Here is a 22,315-nt window from a genome sequence, read left to right as displayed (position 1 = left end):
AGGAACAGCCACATGCAGAGATGAGGAATAACCAACACAAGAACTCTGGTAACTCAAATAGCCAGAGTGTGTTTTGTCCTCCAAACAACCACACCAGTTCTCCAACAAGAGCTCTCAACCAGGCCAAACTGGCTAGAATGACAGAGATAGAATTCAGAATATGCATAGGAACAAAGATCATCAAGATTCAGAGAATGGCAAAACCCAATCCAAGGAAAATAAGAATCACAATAAAGTAATACAGGAGTTGAAGGACAAAACAGCCACTATAAAAAAGAACCTTATGGATCTGACAGAGCTGAATAACACAATACAAGAATTTCACAATGCAATCACAAGTATTAACAGCAGAATAAACCAAGCTGAGGGAAAAAAATCTCAGAACTTGAAGACTGGTTCTTTAAGACAGTCAGACAAAAATAAAGAAAAAAGAATAAAAAGGAGTACACAAAGCCTCTGAGAATATGGGATTACATAAAGAGGCCAAATCTATGAATCATTGGCATCTCTGAAAGGGAAGGGGAAAAAAGCAAACAACTTGGAAAACATATTTCAGGATATAAACCATGAAAACTTCCTCAACCTTGCTAGAGAAGCTAATGATCAAATTCAGGAAATACAGAGAATTCCTACAAGATTCTACACAAAAAGATCATCCCAAAGACATATAATCATCAAATTTTCCAAGGTCAAAATGAAAAAAATGCTAAATACAGCTAGAGAGAAAGGGCAAGTTACCTAAAAAGGGAACCCCATTAGGCTAAGAGCAAACCTCTCAGGTGATATCCTAAAAGCCAGAAGAGATTGGAGACCTCTATTCAACCATCTTAGGGAAAAAAATCTTCAATCAAGAGTTTCATATTTGGCCAAACTAAGTTTCCTAAGTGAAGAAGAAATACAATCCTTTTCAGATTAGCAAATGTCTGAACATTCATTACCACAAGACCTGCTTTACAAGAGATCTTGAAAGGAGCATTAAATGCAGAAAGGAAAGACCACTATCTTCTAATACAAAAACACACTTAAACACACAGACCAGTGTCATTGTGAATCAATCACACAAATAAGCTAACATAATAACCAGCTAACAGCACAATGACAGGATCAAATCCACACATATCAATATTAATGTAAATGGGCTAAATGCCTCACTTAAAAGGTACAGAGCTGGATGAAAATGCAAGACCTAGTGGTATGCTGTCTTCAAGATACACATCTCACAAGTAACGACAATCCTAGGCTCAAAATAAAGGGATGGAGGAAAATCTATCAAGCAAATGGAAAACAAAAAAAAAGCAGGATTTGCAATCCTAATTTCAGAGGAAACAGATTTCAAACCAACAAAGATTTAAAAAAAGAGAGACAAAGCAGGGCATTACATAATGGTAAAGAGTTCAATTCAACAAGAAGACCTAACTATCCTAAATACATATGCACCCAACACAGGAGCACCCAGATTCATAAAGCAAGTTATTAGAGACCTACAAAGAGATATAGACTCCCACACAAAAATGGTGGGAAACTTCAAAATGCCACTGATAGCATTAGACAGATCATCAAGGCAGAAAATTAACAGAGATATTCAGGACCTAAACTCAACACTGGACAAAATGAATCTGATAGACCTTTACAGAATTCTCCACCCAAATCAATAGACTATACATTCTTCTATGTATAGTCTTCTATGTTACAGGGCACATACTCTAAAATCAACCACATAATTGGACCTAAAATAATTCTCAACTATGTAAAAGATCCAAAATCTTATGAAGACATTCTTGGACCACAGCTCAATAAAAATAAAAGTCAAGACTAGGAAAATCGCTCAAAACCATGCAATTACATGGAAATTAAACATGCTCCTTAATGACTTTTGAGTAAATAATGAAATTAAGGCAGAAATAAAGAAGTTCTTTGAAAATAATGAGAACAAAGATACAACATAACAGAATCTCTGGGACACAGCTAAGGCAATGTTAAGAGGTAAATATATAGCACTAAATCCCCACATCAGAAAGTTAGAAACATCTCAAATTAACAACATAATTTCCATCTGAAGGAACTAGAGAAGCAGGACCAATCAATCCAAAGCAAGCAGAAGACAAGAAATAACAAAAAATCAGGGCTGAACTGAAGGAAAGCAGGACATGAAAAACTATTCAAAAGATCAAGGAACTAGGAGTTGGTTTTCTGAAAAAAATTAATAAAATAGATAGCCCTCTTGCTAGACTAATAAAGAAGAGAGAGAAAAGACCCAAATAAACACAATTAGAAATGAAGAGAATGTTGTTACTAACATCACAGAAATAAAAACAACCATCAGAAGCTAATACAAACCCCTCAATGCACACAAACTAGAAAACAAAGAAGAAATCAATAAATTTGTGGACATGTACAACTTCCCAAGACTGAGCCAGGAAGAAATTGAAACCCTTAACAGACCAATAATGAACTCCAAAATTGAATCAGTAATAAGTCACCTATCAACTAAAAAAAGCCTGGAACCTGATGGATTCACAGACGAATTCTACCAGATGTACAAAGAACAGCTGGTACCATTCCTACTAAAACTCTTCCAAAAAATTGAGGAGGGACTCCTCCCCAACTCATTCAATGAAACCAAGATCATCTTGACACCAAACTTGGCAGAGACACAATGAAAAAAGAAAACTTCAAGCCAATATCTGTGGTGAATATCCATGCAAAAATCATCAACAAAATACTTGCAAACCAAAATAACTAACACATCAAAAAGCTAATCCACCATGATCAAGTAGCCTTCATCCTCAGGATGCAAAGTTGGTTTGGCAAACAAAAATTAATAAATGTGGCCAGGCGCAGTGGCTCACCCCTGTAATCCCAGCACTTTGGGAGGCCAAGGCGGGTGGATCACGAGGTCAGGATATCGAGACCATCCTGGCTAACAAGGTGAAACCCCTTCTCTACTAAAAATACAAAAAATTAGCCAGGCATGGTGGCAGGTGCCTGTAGTCCCAGCTACTCAAGAGGCTGAGGCAGGAGAACGGCATGAACCTGGGAGGTAGAGCTTGCAGTGAGCTGAGATCAGCTCCACTGCACTCCAGCCTGGGCAATAGAGCAAGACTCCATCTCAAAAAAAAAAAATTAATAAATGTGATTCATCACATAAACAGAACTAAAGACAAAAACCACATGATTATCTCAATAAATGCAGAAAAGTCTTTTAATAAAATTCAACATCCCTTCAAGCTAAAAATTCTCAATAAACTAGGTATTGAAGGAACATACTTCAAAATAATGAGAGCTATCTGTGACAAACCCACAGCCAACATTTTACTGAATGGGTAAAGGCTGGAAGCATTTCCACTAAAAAACCAGCACAAGACAAGGAAGCATTATCTTATCACTCCTGTTCAGCACAGTATTGGAAGTCCCAGCCAGGGCAATCAGACAAGAGAAAGAAATAAAGTGCATCCAGATAGGAAGAGAGAAAGCCAAACTATCTCTGTTTGCAGATAACACAATTCTATTTCTAGAAATCCCCATAGTTTCAACCCAAAGGCTCCTCCATCTGATAAACATTTCAGCAAAGTTGCAGGATACAAAATCAATGTACAAAAATCATTAGCATGCCTGTACACCAACAACAGCCAAACCTAGAGCCAAATCAGAAAAGCAATTCCATTCACATTTGCCACAGAAATAATAAAATACCTAGAAATACAGCGAACAAGGGAGGTGAAAGATCTCTGCAATGAGAATTACAAAACACTCCTCAAAGAAATTAGAAAGACACAAACAAATGGAAAAACCTCCCATACTCATGAATAGCAAGAAACAGTATCATTAAAATGGCTATATTACCCAAAACAATTTACAGGTTCAATGCTGTTTCTATCAAACTACCAATAACATTCTTTACAGAACTAGAAAAAAAACTATTTTGAAAAAAAAAAAAAAAAAAAAAAAAAGAGCCTGGATAGCCAAGGCAATATCAGGCAAAAAGAACAAAGTTGAAGGCATCATGTTACCCAACTTCAAACTATACTACAAGGCTACAGGAACTAAAACAGCATGGTTCTGATACAAAAACAAGCACATAGACCAATGGAAGAAAATAGAGAACCCAGAAGTAAGACTGCACCTCTACAATAATCTGATCTTCGACAAACCTGACAAAAACAAGTAATGGATAGACTCCCTATTCCATAAATGGTGTTGGGATAACTGGATAGCCATACGCAGAAGATTGAAGCTGAACCCCTTCCTTACACCATATACAAAAATTAACTCAAGATGGATTATCTTAAATGTAAAACCCAAAACTATGAAAACCCTGGAAGACAACCTAGGCGGTACTAATCGGGATATAGGAACAGGTAAAAACTTTATGACAAAGACACCAAAAGCAATCACAACAAAAGCAAATATTGACAAGTGGAATCTAATTAGACTTAAGAGCTTCTCCACAGCAAAATAAACTATCAACAGGATCAACAGACAACCTAGAGAATGGGAAAAAATATTAGCAAACTACGCATCTGACAAAGATCTAATATCCAGCATTTGTAAGGAACTTAAAGAAATTTAAAAGTGAAAAACAAATAACCCCATTAAAAAGTAAGCAAAGGACATGAACAGACACTTCTCAAAAAATGCATACATGCAGCCAACAAGCATATGAAAGAAGTTTAATATCACTAATCATTAGAGAAATGCAAATCATAACCACAATAAGATACCATCTCACACCAGTCAGAATGGCCGTTATTAAAAAGTCAAAAAATAACAGATGCTGGCAAGGTTGTGGAGAACAAGGAACACATAAACACTCTTAGTCAATGTAAATTAGTTCAACCATTGTGGAAAGTAGCTCTTCAAAAAGCTAAAAGCAGAACCACCATCCGACCCAGCAATCTCATTACTGGGTATATACCCAGAGGAATATAAATTATTATACCATAAAGGCACATGCACACAAATGTTCATTACAGCACTATTCGAAATAGCAAAGACATGAAACCAACCTAAATCCCCATCAATGACAGATTGGATAAAGAAAATGTGTTATGCATAAACCATGAAATACTATGCAGTCATAAAAAAGAATGAGATCATGTCTTTTGTGGGAACATAAATGGAGCTGGAAGCTATTGTTCTTAGTAAACTAATGCAGGAACAGAAAACCAAATACTGAATGTTCTCCCTATAAATGGGGCTAAATGATAAGAATTTATGAACACAAAGAAAGAAATAACGAACACAAGGAAGGAAATAACAGACACAGGGGTCTACTTGATGGCAGAGGTTGGGAGGAGGGAGAAGAGCAGAAAAGACTATTGGGTAGCAGGATTAATACCTTGATGATGAAATAATATGCACAACAAACCCCCATGACATGTTTACCTATGTAACAAACGTTCACATGTACCCCCAAATCTAAAATAGAAGTGAAAAAAATTAAAACATAGACCTGAAGTCAAAAACTGTAAAAAGAGATGAAGATATTCTATAATGATAAAGGGGTCAATTCTTCAAAAGCATATAACAATTATAAATACATATGCAACCAATATCAGAGCACCTAAATGTATAAAACAAATACTAAACAATCTAAAGGGAGATATAGATTGCAATACAATATTTGTATGGGAATTTAATACCTCATTTTCATCAATGGACAAATCATCCAGGCAGAAAATTAATAGGAAAACATTGGACTTAAACAACACTTTGTACAAAATGAACCTAACAGACACATATAGAACATTCAATCTAACAGCAAGAGAATACACATTCTCCTCAGTGAACAATGAATTCTCCAGAGTAGATCACATGTTAGAATATAAAATGATCCTTAGCAGATTTAAGAAGACTGCAATCATATCAAGTATCTTTTCAGATTACAATGGTATAAAACTGGGAATCAATAATAGGAGGAACTTCAGAAAATTCACAAATATAGGAAATTAAACAACGTGCTCCTGAAAAATCAATGATCCAATGAAGAAATTGAAAGGGAAATCAAAACTATCCTGAGAAAAGCAAAAATGGAAACCCAACATACCAAAACTTATGGGAAATAGCAAAGCAGTTCTAAGAGAAAAGCTTGTAACAATAAAGGCCTACATCAAAAAGAAAAAAAGATCTAAAATAAACAACTTAATGTTACTCCTCAAGGAGCTAGGAAAAGAAGGACAAACTGGGGCGGAGCAAGATGGCCGAATAGGAACAACTCCAGTCTCCAACTCCCAGCGCGAGCGACACAGAAGACCGGTGATTTCTGCATTTTCAACTGAGGTACTGGGGTCATCTCACTAGGGAGTGCCGGACAATCGGTGCTGGTCAGCTGCTGCAGCCTGACCAGCGAGAGCTGAAGCAGGGCGAGGCATCGCCTCACCTGGAAGCGCAAGGGGGAAGGGGATCCGTTTTCCTAGCCAGGGGAACTGAGACACACAACACCTGGAAAATCGGGTAACTCCCACCCCAATACTGCGCTGTAAGCATACAGGCATTCCAGGAGAATATATCCCACACCTGGCCGGGAGGGTCCCACGCCCACGAAGCCTCCCTCACTGCTAACACAGCAGTCTGCCGCGATCTATCCGCAAGGCAGCAGCGAGGCTGGGGGAGGGGCGCCCGCCATTGCTGAGGCTTAAGTAGGTAAACAAAGCCGCTGGGAAGCTCGAACTGGGTGGAGCTCACAGCAGCTCAAGGAAGCCTGCCTGTCTCTGTAGTCTCCACCTCTGGGGACAGCGCACAGCTGAAGACCAACAGGGGAAGTAGCGGGAGCCGGTGCAGACGCGAACGACTCTGTCTGACAGCTTTGGGGAGAGCCGCGGATCTCCCAACGCGGAGGTTGAGATCTGAGAACGGACAGACTGCCTGCTCAGGTGTGTCCCTGACCCCTGAGTAGCCTAGCTGGGAGAAATCCCCCACTAGGGGCAGTCTGACACCCCACACCTCACAGGGTGGAGTACACCCCTGAGAGGACACTTCCAAAGGAAGAATCAGACAGGTACACTCGCTGTTCAGCAATATTCTATCTTCGGCAACCTCTGCTGCTGATACCCAGGCAAACAGGGTCTGGAGTGGACCTCAAGCAATCTCCAACAGACCAACAGAGAGTCCTTCTGACTGTCAGAAGGAAAACTATCAAACAGGAAGGACACCTATACCAAAACCCCATCAGTTCGTCACCACCATCAAAGACCAGAGACAGATAAAACCACAAAGATGGGGAAGAAGCAGGGCAGAAAAGCTGGAAATTCAAAAAATAAGAGCGCATCTCCCCCTGCAAAGGAGCGCAGCCCATCACCAGCAACGGATCAAAGCTGGTCAGAGAATGACTTGGACGAGAGGAGAGAAGAAGGCTTCAGTCCATCAAACTTATCAGAGCTAAAGGAGGAATTACGTACCCAGCGCAAAGAAACTAAAAATCTTGAAAAAAGAGTGGAAGAATTGACAGCTAGACTCATTAATGCAGAGAAGATCATAAACGAAATGACAGAGATGAAAACCATGACACGAGAAATACGTGACAAATGCACAAGCTTCAGTAACCGACTCGATCAACTGGAAGAAAGAGTATCAGCGATTGAGGATCAAATGAATGAAATGAAGCGAGAAGAGAAACCAAAAGAAAAAAGAAGAAAAAGAAATGAACAAAGCCTGCAAGAAGTATGGGATTACGTAAAAAGACCAAATCTACGTCTGATTGGGGTGCCTGAAAGTGAGGGGGAAAATGGAACCAAGTTGGAAAACACTCTTCAGGATATCATCCAGGAGAACTTCCCCAACCTAGTAGGGCAGGCCAACATTCAAATTCAGGAAATACAGAGAACGCCACAAAGATACTCCTCGAGAAGAGCAACTCCAAGACACATAATTGCCAGATTCACCAAAGTTGAAATGAAGGAAAAAATCTTAAGGGCAGCCAGAGAGAAAGGTCGGGTCACCCACAAAGGGAAGCCCATCAGACTAACAGCAGATCTCTCGGCAGAAACTCTACAAGCCAGAAGAGAGTGGGGGCCAATATTCAACGTTCTTAAAGAAAAGAATTTTCAACCCAGAATTTCATATCCAGCCAAACTAAGTTTCATAAGTGAAGGAGAAATAAAATCCTTTACAGATAAGCAAATGCTTAGAGATTTTGTCACCACCAGGCCTGCCTTACAAGAGACCCTGAAGGAAGCCCTAAACATGGAAAGGAACAACCGGTACCAGCCATCGCAAAAACTTGGCAAAATGTAAAGACCATCGAGGCTAGGAAGAAACTGCATCAACTAACGAGCAAAATAACCAGTTAATATCATAATGGCAGGATCAAGTTCACACATAACAATATTAACCTTAAATGTTAATGGACTAAATGCTCCAATTAAAAGACACAGACTGGCAAACTGGATAAAGAGTCAAGACCCATCAGTCTGCTGTATTCAGGAGACCCATCTCACATGCAGAGACATACATAGGCTCAAAATAAAGGGATGGAGGAAGATCTACCAAGCAAATGGAGAACAAAAAAAAGCAGGGGTTGCAATCCTAGTCTCTGATAAAACAGACTTTAAACCATCAAAGATCAAAAGAGACAAAGAAGGCCATTACATAATGGTAAAGGGATCAATTCAACAGGAAGAGCTAACTCTCCTAAATATATATGCACCCAATACAGGAGCACCCAGATTCATAAAGCAAGTCCTTAGAGACTTACAAAGAGACTTAGACTCCCATACAATAATAATGGGGGACTTCAACACTCCGCTGTCAACATTAGACAGATCAACGAGACAGAAAGTTAACAAGGATATCCAGGAATTGAACTCATCTCTGCACCAAGCGGACCTAATAGACATCTATAGAACTCTCCACCCCAAATCAACAGAATATACATTCTTCTCAGCACCACATCGCACTTATTCCAAAATTGACCACATAATTGGAAGTAAAGCACTCCTCAGCAAATGTAAAAGAACAGAAATTATAACAAACTGTCTCTCAGACCACAGTGCAATCAAACTAGAACTCAGGACTAAGAAACTCAATCAAAACCGCTCAACTACATGGAAACTGAACAACCTGCTCCTGAATGACTACTGGGTACATAACGAAATGAAAGCGGAAATAAAGATGTTCTTTGAAACCAATGAGAACAAAGATACAACATACCAGAATCTCTGGGACACATTTAAAGCAGTGTGTAGAGGGAAATTTATAGCACTAAATGCCCACAAGAGAAAGCAGGAAAGATCTAAAATTGACACTCTAACATCACAATTAAAAGAACTAGAGAGGCAAGAGCAATCACATTCAAAGCTAGCAGAAGGCAAGAAATAACTAAGATCAGAGCAGAACTGAAGGAGATAGAGACACAAAAAACCCTCCAAAAAATCAATGAATCCAGGAGTTGGTTTTTTGAAAAGATCAACAAAATTGACAGACCGCTAGCAAGGCTAATAAAGAAAAAAAGAGAGAGGAATCAAATAGATGCAATAAAAAATGATAAAGGGGATATCACCACTGACCCCACAGAAATACAAACTACCATCAGAGAATACTATAAACGCCTCTACGCAAATCAACTAGAAAATCTAGAAGAAATGGATAATTTCCTGGACACTTACACTCTCCCAAGGCTAAACCAGGAAGAAGTTGAATCCCTGAATAGACCAATAGCAGGCTCTGAAATTGAGGCAACAATTAATAGCCTACCCACCAAAAAAAGTCCAGGACCAGATGGATTCACAGCTGAATTCTACCAGAGGTACAAGGAGGAGCTGGTACCATTCCTTCTGAAACTATTCCAATCAATAGAAAAAGAGGGAATCCTCCCTAACTCATTTTATGAGACCAACATCATCCTGATACCAAAGCCTGGCAGAGACACAACAAAAAAAGAGAATTTTAGACCAATATCCCTGATGAACATTGATGCAAAAATCCTCAATAAAATACTGGCAAACCGGATTCAGCAGCACATCAAAAAGCTTATCCACCATGATCAAGTGGGCTTCATCCCTGGGATGCAAGGCTGGTTCAACATTCGCAAATCAATAAACGTAATCCAGCATATAAACAGAACCAAAGACAAGAACCACATGATTGTCTCAATAGATGCAGAAAAGGCTTTTGACAAAATTCAACAGCCCTTCATGCTAAAAACGCTCAATAAATTCGGTATTGATGGAACGTACCTCAAAATAATAAGAGCTATTTATGACAAACCCACAGCTAATATCATACTGAATGGGCAAAAACTGGAAAAATTCCCTTTGAAAACTGGCACAAGACAGGGATGCCCTCTCTCACCACTCCTATTCAACATAGTGTTGGAAGTTCTGGCTAGGGCAATCAGGCAAGAGAAAGAAATCAAGGGTATCCAGTTAGGAAAAGAAGAAGTCAAATTGTCCCTGTTTGCAGATGACATGATTGTATATTTAGAAAACCCCATCGTCTCAGCCCAAAATCTCCTTAAGCTGATAAGCAACTTCAGCAAAGTCTCAGGATACAAAATTAATGTGCAAAAATCACAAGCATTCTTATACACCAGCAACAGACAAGCAGAGAGCCAAATCAGGAATGAACTTCCATTCACAATTGCTTCAAAGAGAATAAAATACCTAGGAATCCAGCTTACAAGGGATGTAAAGGACCTCTTCAAGGAGAACTACAAACCACTGCTCAGTGAAATCAAAGAGGACACAAACAAATGGAAGAACATACCATGCTCATGGATAGGAAGAATCAATATCGTGAAAATGGCCATACTCCCCAAGGTTATTTATAGATTCAATGCCATCCCCATCAAGCTACCAATGACTTTCTTCACAGAATTGGAAAAAACTGCTTTAAAGTTCATATGGAACCAAAAAAGAGCCCGCATTGCCAAGACAATCCTAAGTCAAAAGGACAAAGCTGGAGGCGTCACGCTACCTGACTTCAAACTATACTACAAGGCTACAGTAACCAAAACAGCATGGTACTGGTACCAAAACAGAGATATAGACCAATGGAACAGAACAGAGTCCTCAGAAATAATACCGCACATCTACAGCCATCTGATCTTTGACAAACCTGAGAGAAACAAGAAATGGGGAAAGGATTCCCTATTTAATAAATGGTGCTGGGAAAATTGGCTAGCCATAAGTAGAAAGCTGAAACTGGATCCTTTCCTTACCCCTTATACGAAGATTAATTCAAGATGGATTAGAGACTTAAATGTTAGACCTAATACCATAAAAACCCTAGAAGAAAATCTAGGTAGTACCATTCAGGACATAGGCATGGGCAAGGACTTCATGTCTAAAACACCAAAAGCAACGGCAGCAAAAGCCATAATTGACAAATGGGATCTAATTAAACTAAAGAGCTTTTGCACAGCAAAAGAAACTACCATCAGAGTGAACAGGCAACCTACAGAATGGGAGAAAATTTTTGCAACCTACTCATCTGACAAAGGGCTAATATCCAGAATCTACAAAGAACTCAAACAAATATACGAGAAAAAAACAAACAACCCCATCAAAAAGTGGGGAAAGGATATGAACAGACATTTCTCAAAAGAAGATATTCATACAGCCAACAGACACATGAAAAAATGCTCATCATCACTGGCCATCAGAGAAATGCAAATCAAAACCACAATGAGATACCATCTCACACCAGTTAGAATGGCAATCATTAAGAAGTCAGGAAACAACAGGTGTTGGAGAGGATGTGGAGAAATAGGAACACTTTTACACTGTTGGTGGGATTGTAAACTAGTTCAACCATTATGGAAAAGAGTATGGCAATTCCTCAAGGATCTGGAACTAGATGTACCATATGACCCAGCCATCCCACTACTGGGTATATACCCAAAGGATTATAAATTAGTCTACTACAAAGACACATGTACACGTATGTTTATTGCGGCACTATTCACAATAGCAAAGACTTGGAATCAACCCAAATGTCCATCTGTGACAGACTGGATTAAGAAAATGTGGCACATATACACCATGGAATACTATGCAGCCATAAAAAAGGATGAGTTTGCATCCTTTGTAGGGACATGGATGCAGCTGGAAACCATCATTCTTAGCAAACTATCACAAGAACAGAAAACCAAACACCGCATGTTCTCACTCATAGGTGGGAACTGAACAATAAGATCACTTGGACTCGGGAAGGGGAACATCACACACTGGGGTCTATCATGGGGAGGGGGGAGGGGGGAGGAGGGAGGGATTGCATTGGGGAGTTATACATGATATAAATGATGAATTGATGGGTGCTGACGAGTTGATGGGTGCAGCACACCAACATGGCATAAGTATACATATGTAACAAACCTGCACGTTATGCACATGTACCCTAGAACTTAAAGTATAATAAAAAAAAAAAAAAAAAAAAAAAAAGAAGGACAAACTAAGCCCAGAGTTAACAGAAAGAATAAAACAGTAATAATCAGAGCAGAAATAACTAATATAGAGATAAGAAATCACAAAAGATCAACCAAACTAAAAGTTGGATTTTTGAAAAGACAAGCAAAATCAAAAAACCCTTAGCTAGACCAAGAAAAAAGAGAGAAGACTCAAATAAAATAATAAATGAAAACAGAGACATTACAATGGATACTGTAGAAATACAAAGATTATAAGAGACCACTAGGAAAAATTATATGCCAACAAATTAGATAACCTGGAAATAATAAATTCTCTTTTTATTATGCTTTAAGTTCCGGGATACATGTACAGAACACACATGTTTGTTACATAGGTATACATGTGCCAGGGTGGTTGCTGCACCCATCAGCTCATCATCTATGTTTTAAGCCCTGCATGCATTAGGTATTTATCCTAATGCTGTCTCCCTTCACCCCCTATCCCCTGACAGGCCCTAGCATGAGATGTTTCCCTCCCTGTGTTCATGTATTCCATGGGTCAACTCCCACTTATAAGTAAGAACATACGGTGTTTGCTTTTCTGTTTCTGTGTTAGTTTGCTGAGAATGATGGCTTCCAGCTTTATCCATGTCCCTGCAAAGGACGTGAACTCATCCTTTTTTATGGCTGCATAGTATTCCATGGTGTACATGTGCCACATTTTCTTTATCCAGTCTGTTATTGATGGACATTTGGGTTGGTTCCAAGTCTTTGCTACTGTGAATAGTCCTGCAATAAACACTTGTGCATGTGTCTTTATAGTAGAATGATTTATAATCCTTTGGGTATATAGCCAGTAATGGGATTGCTGGTTCAAATGGTATTTCTGGTTCTAGATCCTTGAGGAATCGCCACACTGTCTTCCACAATGGTTGAAATAATTTACACTCCCACCAACAGTGCAAAGGCTTTCCTATTTCTCCACATTCTCTCCAACTTCTGTTGTTTCCTGACTTTTTAATGATCGCCATTCTAACTGGCATGAGATGGTGTCTCATTTTGGTTTTGATTTGTATTTCTCTAATGACCAGGATAACGAGCTTTTTTTCATATGTTTGTTGGCCACGTAAATGTCTTCCTTTGAGAAATGTCTGTTCAGATCCTTTGCCCACTTTTGATGGGGTTGTTTGTTCTTTTCTTATAAATTTGTTAAGTTCCTTGTAGATTCTGGATATTAGACCTTTGTCAGATGAACAGATTGCAAAACTTTTCTCCCATTCTGTAGGTTGCCTGTTCACTCTGATTGCAGTTTATTTTGCTGTGCTCTTTAGTTTAATTAGATCCCGTTTGTCAATTTTGGCTTTTTTTGCAATTACTTTTGGTGTTTTAGTCATGAAATCTTTGCCCATGCCTAGGTCCTGACTGGTACTGCCTAGGTTTTCTTCTAGGGTTTTTATGGTTTTAGGTTTTAGGTTTAAATCTTTAATCCATCTTGAGATAATTTTTGTATAAGGAGTAAGGAAGGGGTCCAGTTTCAGTTTTCTGCATATGGCCAGTCAGTTTTCCCAGAACCATTTATTAAATAAGGAATCCTTTCCCCATTGCTTGTTTTTGTCAGGTTTGCCAAAGATCAGATGGTGCAGATGTGTGGGGTTATTTCTGAGGCCTCTGTTCTGTTCCACTGGTCTATATATCTGTTTGGTACCAGTACCATACTGTTTGGGTTACTGTAGTCTTGTAGTATAGTTTGAAGTCAAGTAGCATGATGTCTCCAGCTTTGCTCTTTTTGCTTAGGATTGTCTTGGCTATATGGACTCTTTTTTGGTTCCACATGAAATTTAATGTACTTTTTTCTAGCTCTGTGAAGAAAGTAAATGGTAGCTTGGTGGGAATAGCATTGAATCTATAAATTATTTGGGTAGTATGGCCATTTTCATGATACTGATTCTTCTTATCCATGAGCATGGAATGTTTTTCCATTTGTTTGTGTCCTCTCTTATTTCCTTGAGCAGTGGTTTGTAGTTCTCCTTGAAGAGGTTCTGTACATTCCTTTTAAGTTGGATTCCTAGGTATTTTATTTTCTTTGTAGCAATTGTGAATGGTAGTTCACTCATGATTTGGCTCTTTTTTTCTATTACTGGTGTATAGGAATGCTTGTGATTTTTGCACATTGATTTGGTATCATGAGACTTTGCTGAAGTTGTTTATCAGCTTAAGGAGTTTTGGGGCTGAGACATTGGAGTTTTCTAAATATACAATCATGTCGTCTGCAAACAGAGACAATTTGACTTCCTCCCTTCCTATCTGAATACACTTTACTTCTTTCTCTTGCCTGATTGCCCTTTCTGCAACTTCCAATACTATGTTGAATAGGAGAGGTGAGAAAGGGCATCCTTGTCTTGTGATGGTTTTCAAAGGGAATGCTTCCATCATTTGCCCATTCAGTGTGATATTGGTTATGGATTTGTCATAAATAGCTCTTATTGAGATATGTTCCATCACTACCTAGTTTATTGAGTATTTTGGGGATGAAGGGGTGTTGGATTTTATCAAAGAATGTTTCTGCATCTATTGAGATAACCATGTGGTTTTTGTCATTGGTTCTGTTTATGTGATGGATTACATTTATCAATTTGCATATGTCAAACCAGTGTTGCATCCCAGGGATGAAGCTGACTTGATCATGGTGGATCAGCTTTTGATGTGCTGCTGGATCGGGTTTGCCAGTATTTTATTGAGGATTTTTGCATCGAAGTTCATCAGGGATATTGAATTGAAATTTTCTTTTTTTGTTGTGTCTCTGCCAGGTTTGGGTGTCAGGATGATGCTGCCCTCATAAAATGAGTTAGGGAGGAGTCTCTCTTTTTCTATTGTTTGGAATAGTTTCAGAAAGAATGGTACCAGCTCCTCTTTGTACGTCTAGTAGAATTCAGCTGTGAATTCGTCTGGTCCTGGGCTTTTATGGTTGGTAGGCTATCAATTACTGTATCAATTTCAGAACTTGTTATTGGTCTATTCAGGAATTCGACTTCTTCCTGGTTTAGTCTTGGTAGGGTGTAGGTGTCCAGGAATTTATCCATTTGTTCTAACCTTTCTAGTTTATTTGTGTAGAAGTGTTTATAGTATTCTCTGATGGTAGTTTTATTTCTATGGGATCAGTGGTGAAACCCCTTTAACATTTTTTATTGTATCTATCTGATTCTTCTCTCTTTTCTTCTTTATTAGTCTGGCTAGCAGTCTATCTATTTTGTTAATCTTTTTGAAACACCAGCTCCTAGGTTTATTGATTTTTTGAAGAGTTTTTCATGTGTCTCTCCTTCAATTCTGCTCTGATCTTAGTTATTTCTTGTCTTCTGCTGGCTTTTGAATTTGTTTGCTCTTGCTTCTCTAGTTCTTTTCATTTTGATGTTATGGTGTCAATTTTAGCTCATTCCTGCTTTCCAATGTGGGCATTTAGTGCTATAAATTTCCCTCTTAACACTGCTTTAGCTGTGTCCCAGAGATTGCAGTATGTTGTGTCTTTGTTTTCATCGGTTTCAAAGAACTTATTTATTTCTGTCTTAATTTCATTATTTACCCAGTAGTCATTCAGGAGCAGGTTGTTCAGTTTCCAAGTAGATGTGCAGCTTTGAGTGAGTTTCTTAATTCTGAGTTCTAATTTGATTGCACTGTGGCCTGAGAGACTGTTTGTTATTATTTCTATTTTTTGCATTTGCTGAGGAGTGTCTTACTTCCAATTATGTGGTCAATTTTATGATAAGTATGATGTGGTGCTGAGAAGAATGAATATTCTGTTAATTTGGGGTGGAAAGTTCTGTAGATGTCCATTAGGTCTGCTTGGTCCAGAGCTGAGCTGAAGTCCTGAATATCCTTGTTAATTTTCTGTCTTGTTGATTTGTCTAATATTGACAGTGGGGTGTTAAAGTCTCCCACTATTATTGTGCAGGAGTCTAAGTCTCTTTGTAGGTCTCTGAGAACTTGCTTTATGAATCTGGGTGCTCCTGTATTGGGGTGCATATATATTTAGGATAGTTAGCTCTTCTTGTTGAATTGAGCCCTTTACCATTATGTAATGCCATTCTTTATCTTTTTAAATTTTTGTTGGTTTAAAGGTGGTTTGTTTTATCAGAGACTAGGATTGCAACCCCTGCTCTTTTTTGCTTTCCATTTGCTTGGTAAATATTCCTCTATTCCTTTATTTTGAGCCTATGTGTGCCTTTGCATGTGAGATGGGTCTCCTGAATACACCACACAGATAGGTCTTGACTTTTTATCCAATTTGCCAGTCTGTGTCTTTTAATTGGGGCATTTAGCCCTTTTTCATTCAAGGTTAATACTGTTATGTGTGAATTTGATCATGTCATCCTGATTCAAGCTGGTTATTTTTCACATTAGTTGATGCAGCTTCTTCTTAGTGTCATTGGTCTTTATATTTTGGTATATTTTTGCAGTGGCTGATACCAGTTTTTCCTTTCCATATTTAGTGCTTCCTTCAGGGGCTCTTGTAAGGCAGGCCTGGCAGTGACAAAATCTCTCAGCATTTGCTTGTCTGGGAAGTATTTTATTTCTCCTTCACTAATGAAGCTTAGTTTGGCTGGATATGAAATTCTGGGTTGAAAATTATTTTCTTTAAGAATGTCGAATATTGGCCCCCACTCTCTTCTTACTTGTGAGGTTTCTGCAGAGAGATCCGCTGTTAGTCCGAAGGCCTTCCCTTTGTAGGTAACTTGACCCTTCTCTCTGGCTGCCGTTAACAATTTTTCTTTTCTTTCAACCTTGGAGAATCTGACAATTATGTGTCTTGAGGCTGCTCTTCTTGAGGAGTATCTCAGAGGTGTTCTCTGTATTTCCTGAATTTGCATTCATTTTGCTTTGGATTGCTTTAGTTATTCAGGCTCTCTTTTGGCTCCAAGTGAATTTTAGAATAGTTTTTTTCTAGTTCTGTGAAAAATAACATTGGTAGTTTTATAGGAATAGCATTGAATCTGTAGATTGCTTTGAGCAGTATAGCCATTTCAACAATATTGAATCTTCCGATTCTTGAGCATGGAATATTTTTCCATTTGTTTTTGTCATTCATGTCTTGTAGCCATGTTTTGTAGTTCTTATGGAGACCTTTCACCTCCTTGGTTAGACGTCTTCCTAAGTATTTTATTTTTTGTGTGACTATTATAAATGAGATTGCATCCTTGATTTGGCTCTCAGCTTGAATGTTATTGGTGTATAGAAATGTCACTGATCTTTGTACATTGATTTTGTATCCTGAAACTTTATTGAAGCTGTTTATCAGTTCCAGGAGCTTTTTGGCAGTCATTAAGGTTTTCTGCGTAGAGAATCATGTTGTACATAAAAAGAGATGGCTTGGCTTCTTCTTTTCCTATTTGGATGCCTTTTGTTTCTTTCTCTTGCCTAATTGCTCTGGCTAGGACTTTTTGGTGTTGTTATTGTTTGTTTTTGTTTTGGTTTTTGTTTTTGTTTTGAGACAGGGTCTCATTTTGTCATCCAGGCTGGAGTGCAGTGGTGTGATCATGCCCTACTGCAGCCTCAACCTCAAGTGATCCTCCCACCAAATCTTGAGTACAGGCACATGCCAACATACATAGCTAATTTTTTAAAAAGAATTTGTAAATATGGGGTCTCCCTATGCTGCCCAGGCTGGTTTTGAACTCCTGGGCTCAAGAAATTTTCCCTCTTGGGCCTCCCAAAGCACTGGGATTACAGACAAGAACCACCATGTCCAGTCTATTTTTTTCATACATCTAATTTAGCCATGCAGTTAGCCCATTTAACTTTTGTCTCTTTAAGATAATACTTACATTTTCACTCACTGTGTTTCAAGTGTATGTCCTTATTTTACATGTGCTATTATCTAAGGTATAATTGGTAATTAAAGAATTTCTATATAATTATTCTAATGCAATTGAGATATATCTTCAAATTTCAAAAATATTCAGTTATGTTATTTCACTGGAAAATGTAACATATTCTTTAAAGCTGTGGGCTTTTTGGTACACTAAACACTGCTCCAAAGTATAGTGTCAGTCAGTTCAAATTCAGAAGTGAGTATTTTTTAAGTTTATATTTATACACATCTAACACTGTCTAATGATAATTTCGGTCATGCTTTTTCATTGGTTGGCATTAAAAATCTATTATTTTATCACTATCCAACTTAATTAAATGCTAGTTTGCTCAAAGTACCATGACCAGTAATAAATTAAATATATTCCTGGCAAGTCTATTTAAAAAGAATATCTCTCTCATTCCCATTAAATGACAGCCATATTATAATTATAATTCCAAAGGTAAAGAGGGACATTTTCTAAATATATTTTGATGATAAATTTTTTTATGTTCACATATCACATCTCCAGCACAAATACCTAATTAGAAATTTTCCTTATCTTAACCTTTGATAATCATCAGTTCTCTCATGAAGTAAAAATATACAACTACAGTCTTTAGCTATCATGATAGTTTATTGTGATTAGAGCCTTTGTCACCAAGTAACCCTGCCTCTAGTTAGAATAATTCTTCACTTACAGACTTATTTTCAGGCCACCTAACTAGCTATATGGACATAAAATGACATATATCCACCATCTAAGACATTAAATTTTAAGAAAATAACACAAAAATGCTCAAGAATCATTATACTACAAGGAATGCAGCATTATGTACTAGATAAAACAGACCTAAAGCAAATAAATACTCTCAGGTAATATCATTGTTGTCATAGTAAGCATGTGGGAGGCACAGAACTTCACAAAGGATGAAAAAAGATGCTGAACTTGTGTGTCTCATGGCTTCCCAGAGAAGTCATCCTATCCAGAGTTTCACAGGCTGTATAGGGAATTGCAAAATAGATGAGGGGGGATTGTGAGCATGTGCAGGGCTCAGAGGCCAGACACACCATGGCGGTCTTGGGAAACCACAAGTAGTCTGGTACTGTTGCTTCCAAAAGTGTGAAAGCCTGGGAGAAGTGAACAGGGGCCAGACCACACATGGCCTCACAGATCATGTTAAGAAGCTTGAATTTAATTCTGTGGGTAATGGGAATTATTAAAAGGTTTTCACAAAGGAGGCCAGTCAGGAGTTCTTTGTTTAGTCCAGGTAAGAAACAACAGAATTTTATCAAATGACACTAGCAAAACAAATGGAAAGACGGAATTTATACAGTGTAGGGTATAAAATGGACAGATCTTGGTGTCTGGTTAGAAGTTCAAGCTGAGGTGTGGCAGGAAAGGGAGAGACAAGCAGAGCATGAGTCCCAGGTAGAACCTGACTCAGGTAAGAATCCAGTCCAACCTCTGCCATGCATTGTGCACCTCAGTGTCCCCACCTCTCAAAGAAGGAATGAGACAAGATTATCTCTATAGTCCCTTCCAGCACAAATATGTTGTAATCCTACCTTATGAATCTAGCCTTTCTATAGCACAGAGAGAGGACAAGCTCCAGTGTTAGGGAGAAGGCTGGAGGGACAAATATCACTCAAAAAAAAAAAAAAAGCCCAGACTTGCCTTTAAAGGCACTGAATGCAAATAGCCACAAATTCTTAACATCTTTAAATGTGGACTTATTTGATAAGTTTGAGGCCTTATCATCTAACCATCTCACGTTTGAAAGGAAATAAGATTGTAAGTTCTTTAAGAAAGACATCAATTTCTTGTGGTATTCATTACTACACTGTGCCTGTTTTACCCTAAAAAAAAAAAAAAATCAAATGTGATTGCTTGATTATAATGTTCCAGGCATTTGTAACATTGTTCTGCATTGGAAATGAATTTTACTTATATCATCATCTGAGGGACCGTGTAGTAATACATAACATATTCAAATTGCCTGCCACACCGACTGCAAAAGCCTGAGTTTTCTCTCTCTCTCTACAAAAGACAAACAAGCAAACAACAGATCCTCAAGGGCCTTGTAAATGTTACAGGAAGTTTGTAGGCTAAGTAGATTTTTGCAGTGCTAACAATTTTTCATCCTTCTTGCCAAGACTCATTTACTTGCTCAAAATAGCAACATTCCTTTTCCTTATATGTTTCATTTTCCTTCTCCAAAGCCAGAGTTTAAGTACACAATTCTGAAAATTGTCAGACACTAAGCCTGATTCTCCCTGTGGCTAAGCTACTCCATAATTCTAAGTTAGACATCCTCTTAGATCACTAGGGTCTCAAATCTGTGAATATTTATAAAATAGTCTCCCCAGTGAGCAAATAAATGTTAATGCTTCTACCAAAGGTGATTAACAAAAACACTTATTCTCATGAAGAAATGCATAATTGTAATAAGATCGGAAATTACACTCCAATTAACAATTAACTTAGAATTGTTTTTAATGTAGGAAATATTATTGCAAGCTTTTGTCTGTGAGTTATAGTGTTTCTAAGACAAAAACCTCAAAAAGCATTAACACGTGGTTCTCAAAGTTTTCTGCTGGAACTCCATTTATGCATACAACTAATTCACTTATCCTACCATATGTATTCATTCAAAACATGTTGAATTCCTTTTATAAGCAAAGAACCCAGTATACAGATGTAAATACCACTGCATGGTCCCTAGCCTCATAGAAATTAAAGTCGCCAAGTCGCCTCCTGGCAGAGACAGATAGTCAACAAGAAGTAATATAAATATTGTTTCTCCCCAAGGCTGACCCCCAGTCACTCCCAGCAACTTCCACCTGCTGAGTTGAAGGTACCTATATTGCCTGAGCAGCTATTCAACTTTTTATTACACTGATGGAGGTACTGGGCAAGGTAGTAGAAAGAAAAAGAAAACCCAGAAAATCTAGAAATGTTAATAACATTTAGAGTAGAAACAACAGAGCTACTCCTGGGAGGAAAAGAAATGCTACTATAAGAGAGGAAACAGCTCTATATACACTGTGTTTTGATCAATGTTGCTAACCACGATGGAAAAACGAAAACTGTTGAATTTATTCCCCTGCCATAAACAACTAGAAAAATGGAAAAAAGCAGGAAACAATGGCTTTCTGTTTTCTCAAGAGGAGGCAGTCAAAATTTTGGTTTTTTTTTTTTTAATAAAAAGCCAGATTTCCTTGAATGCGAGCTTTAATGGTTGGCCTTGTTTGTGTTATAGTGGGCAGCTACTAACCATCAGAGATTTAGAACCACTATACTACAAGGCTACAGTAACCAAAACAGCATGGTACTGGTACCAAAACAGAGATGTAGACCAATGGAACAGAACAGAGTCCTCAGAAATAATACCACACATCTACAGCCATCTGATTTTTGACAAACCTGAGAAAAACAAGAAATAGGGAAAAGATTTCCTATTTAATAAATGGTGCTGGGAAAATTGGCTAGCCATAAGTAGAAAGCTGAAACTGGATCCTTTCCTTACTCCTTACATAAAAATTAATTCAAGATGGATTAGAGACTTAAATGTTAGACCTAATATCATAAAAACCCTAGAACAAAACCTAGGTAATACCATTCAGGACATAGGCATGGGCAAGGACTTCATGTCTAAAACACCAAAAGCAACAGCAACAAAAGCCAGAATTGACAAATGGGATCTAATTAAACTAAAGAGCTTCTGCACAGCAAAAGAAACTACCATCAGAGTGAACAGGCAACCTACAGAATGGGAGAACATTTTTGCAATCTACTCATCTGACAAAGGGCTAATATCCAGAACCTACAAAGAACTCAAACAAATTTACAAGAAAAAAACAAATAACCCCATCAAAGGGTGGGCAAAGGTTATGAACAGACATTTCTCAAAAGAAGACATTCATACAGCCAACAGACACATGAAAAAATGCTAGTCATCACTGGCCATGAGAGAAATGCAAATCAAAACCACAGTGAGATACCATCTCACTCACACCAGTTAGAATGGCAATCATTCAAAAGTCAGGAAACAACAGGTGCTGGAGAGGATGTGGAGAAGTAGGAACACTTTTACACTGTTGGTAGGATTGTAAACTAGTTCAACCAT

This window comes from Rhinopithecus roxellana, chromosome 4 (genome assembly GCF_007565055.1).
Source record: "Rhinopithecus roxellana isolate Shanxi Qingling chromosome 4, ASM756505v1, whole genome shotgun sequence".
Classification (NCBI taxonomy): Eukaryota; Metazoa; Chordata; class Mammalia; order Primates; family Cercopithecidae; genus Rhinopithecus; species Rhinopithecus roxellana.
The sequence above is the reverse complement of the archived record's forward strand: the minus strand, read 5'-3'. Positions refer to the sequence as shown.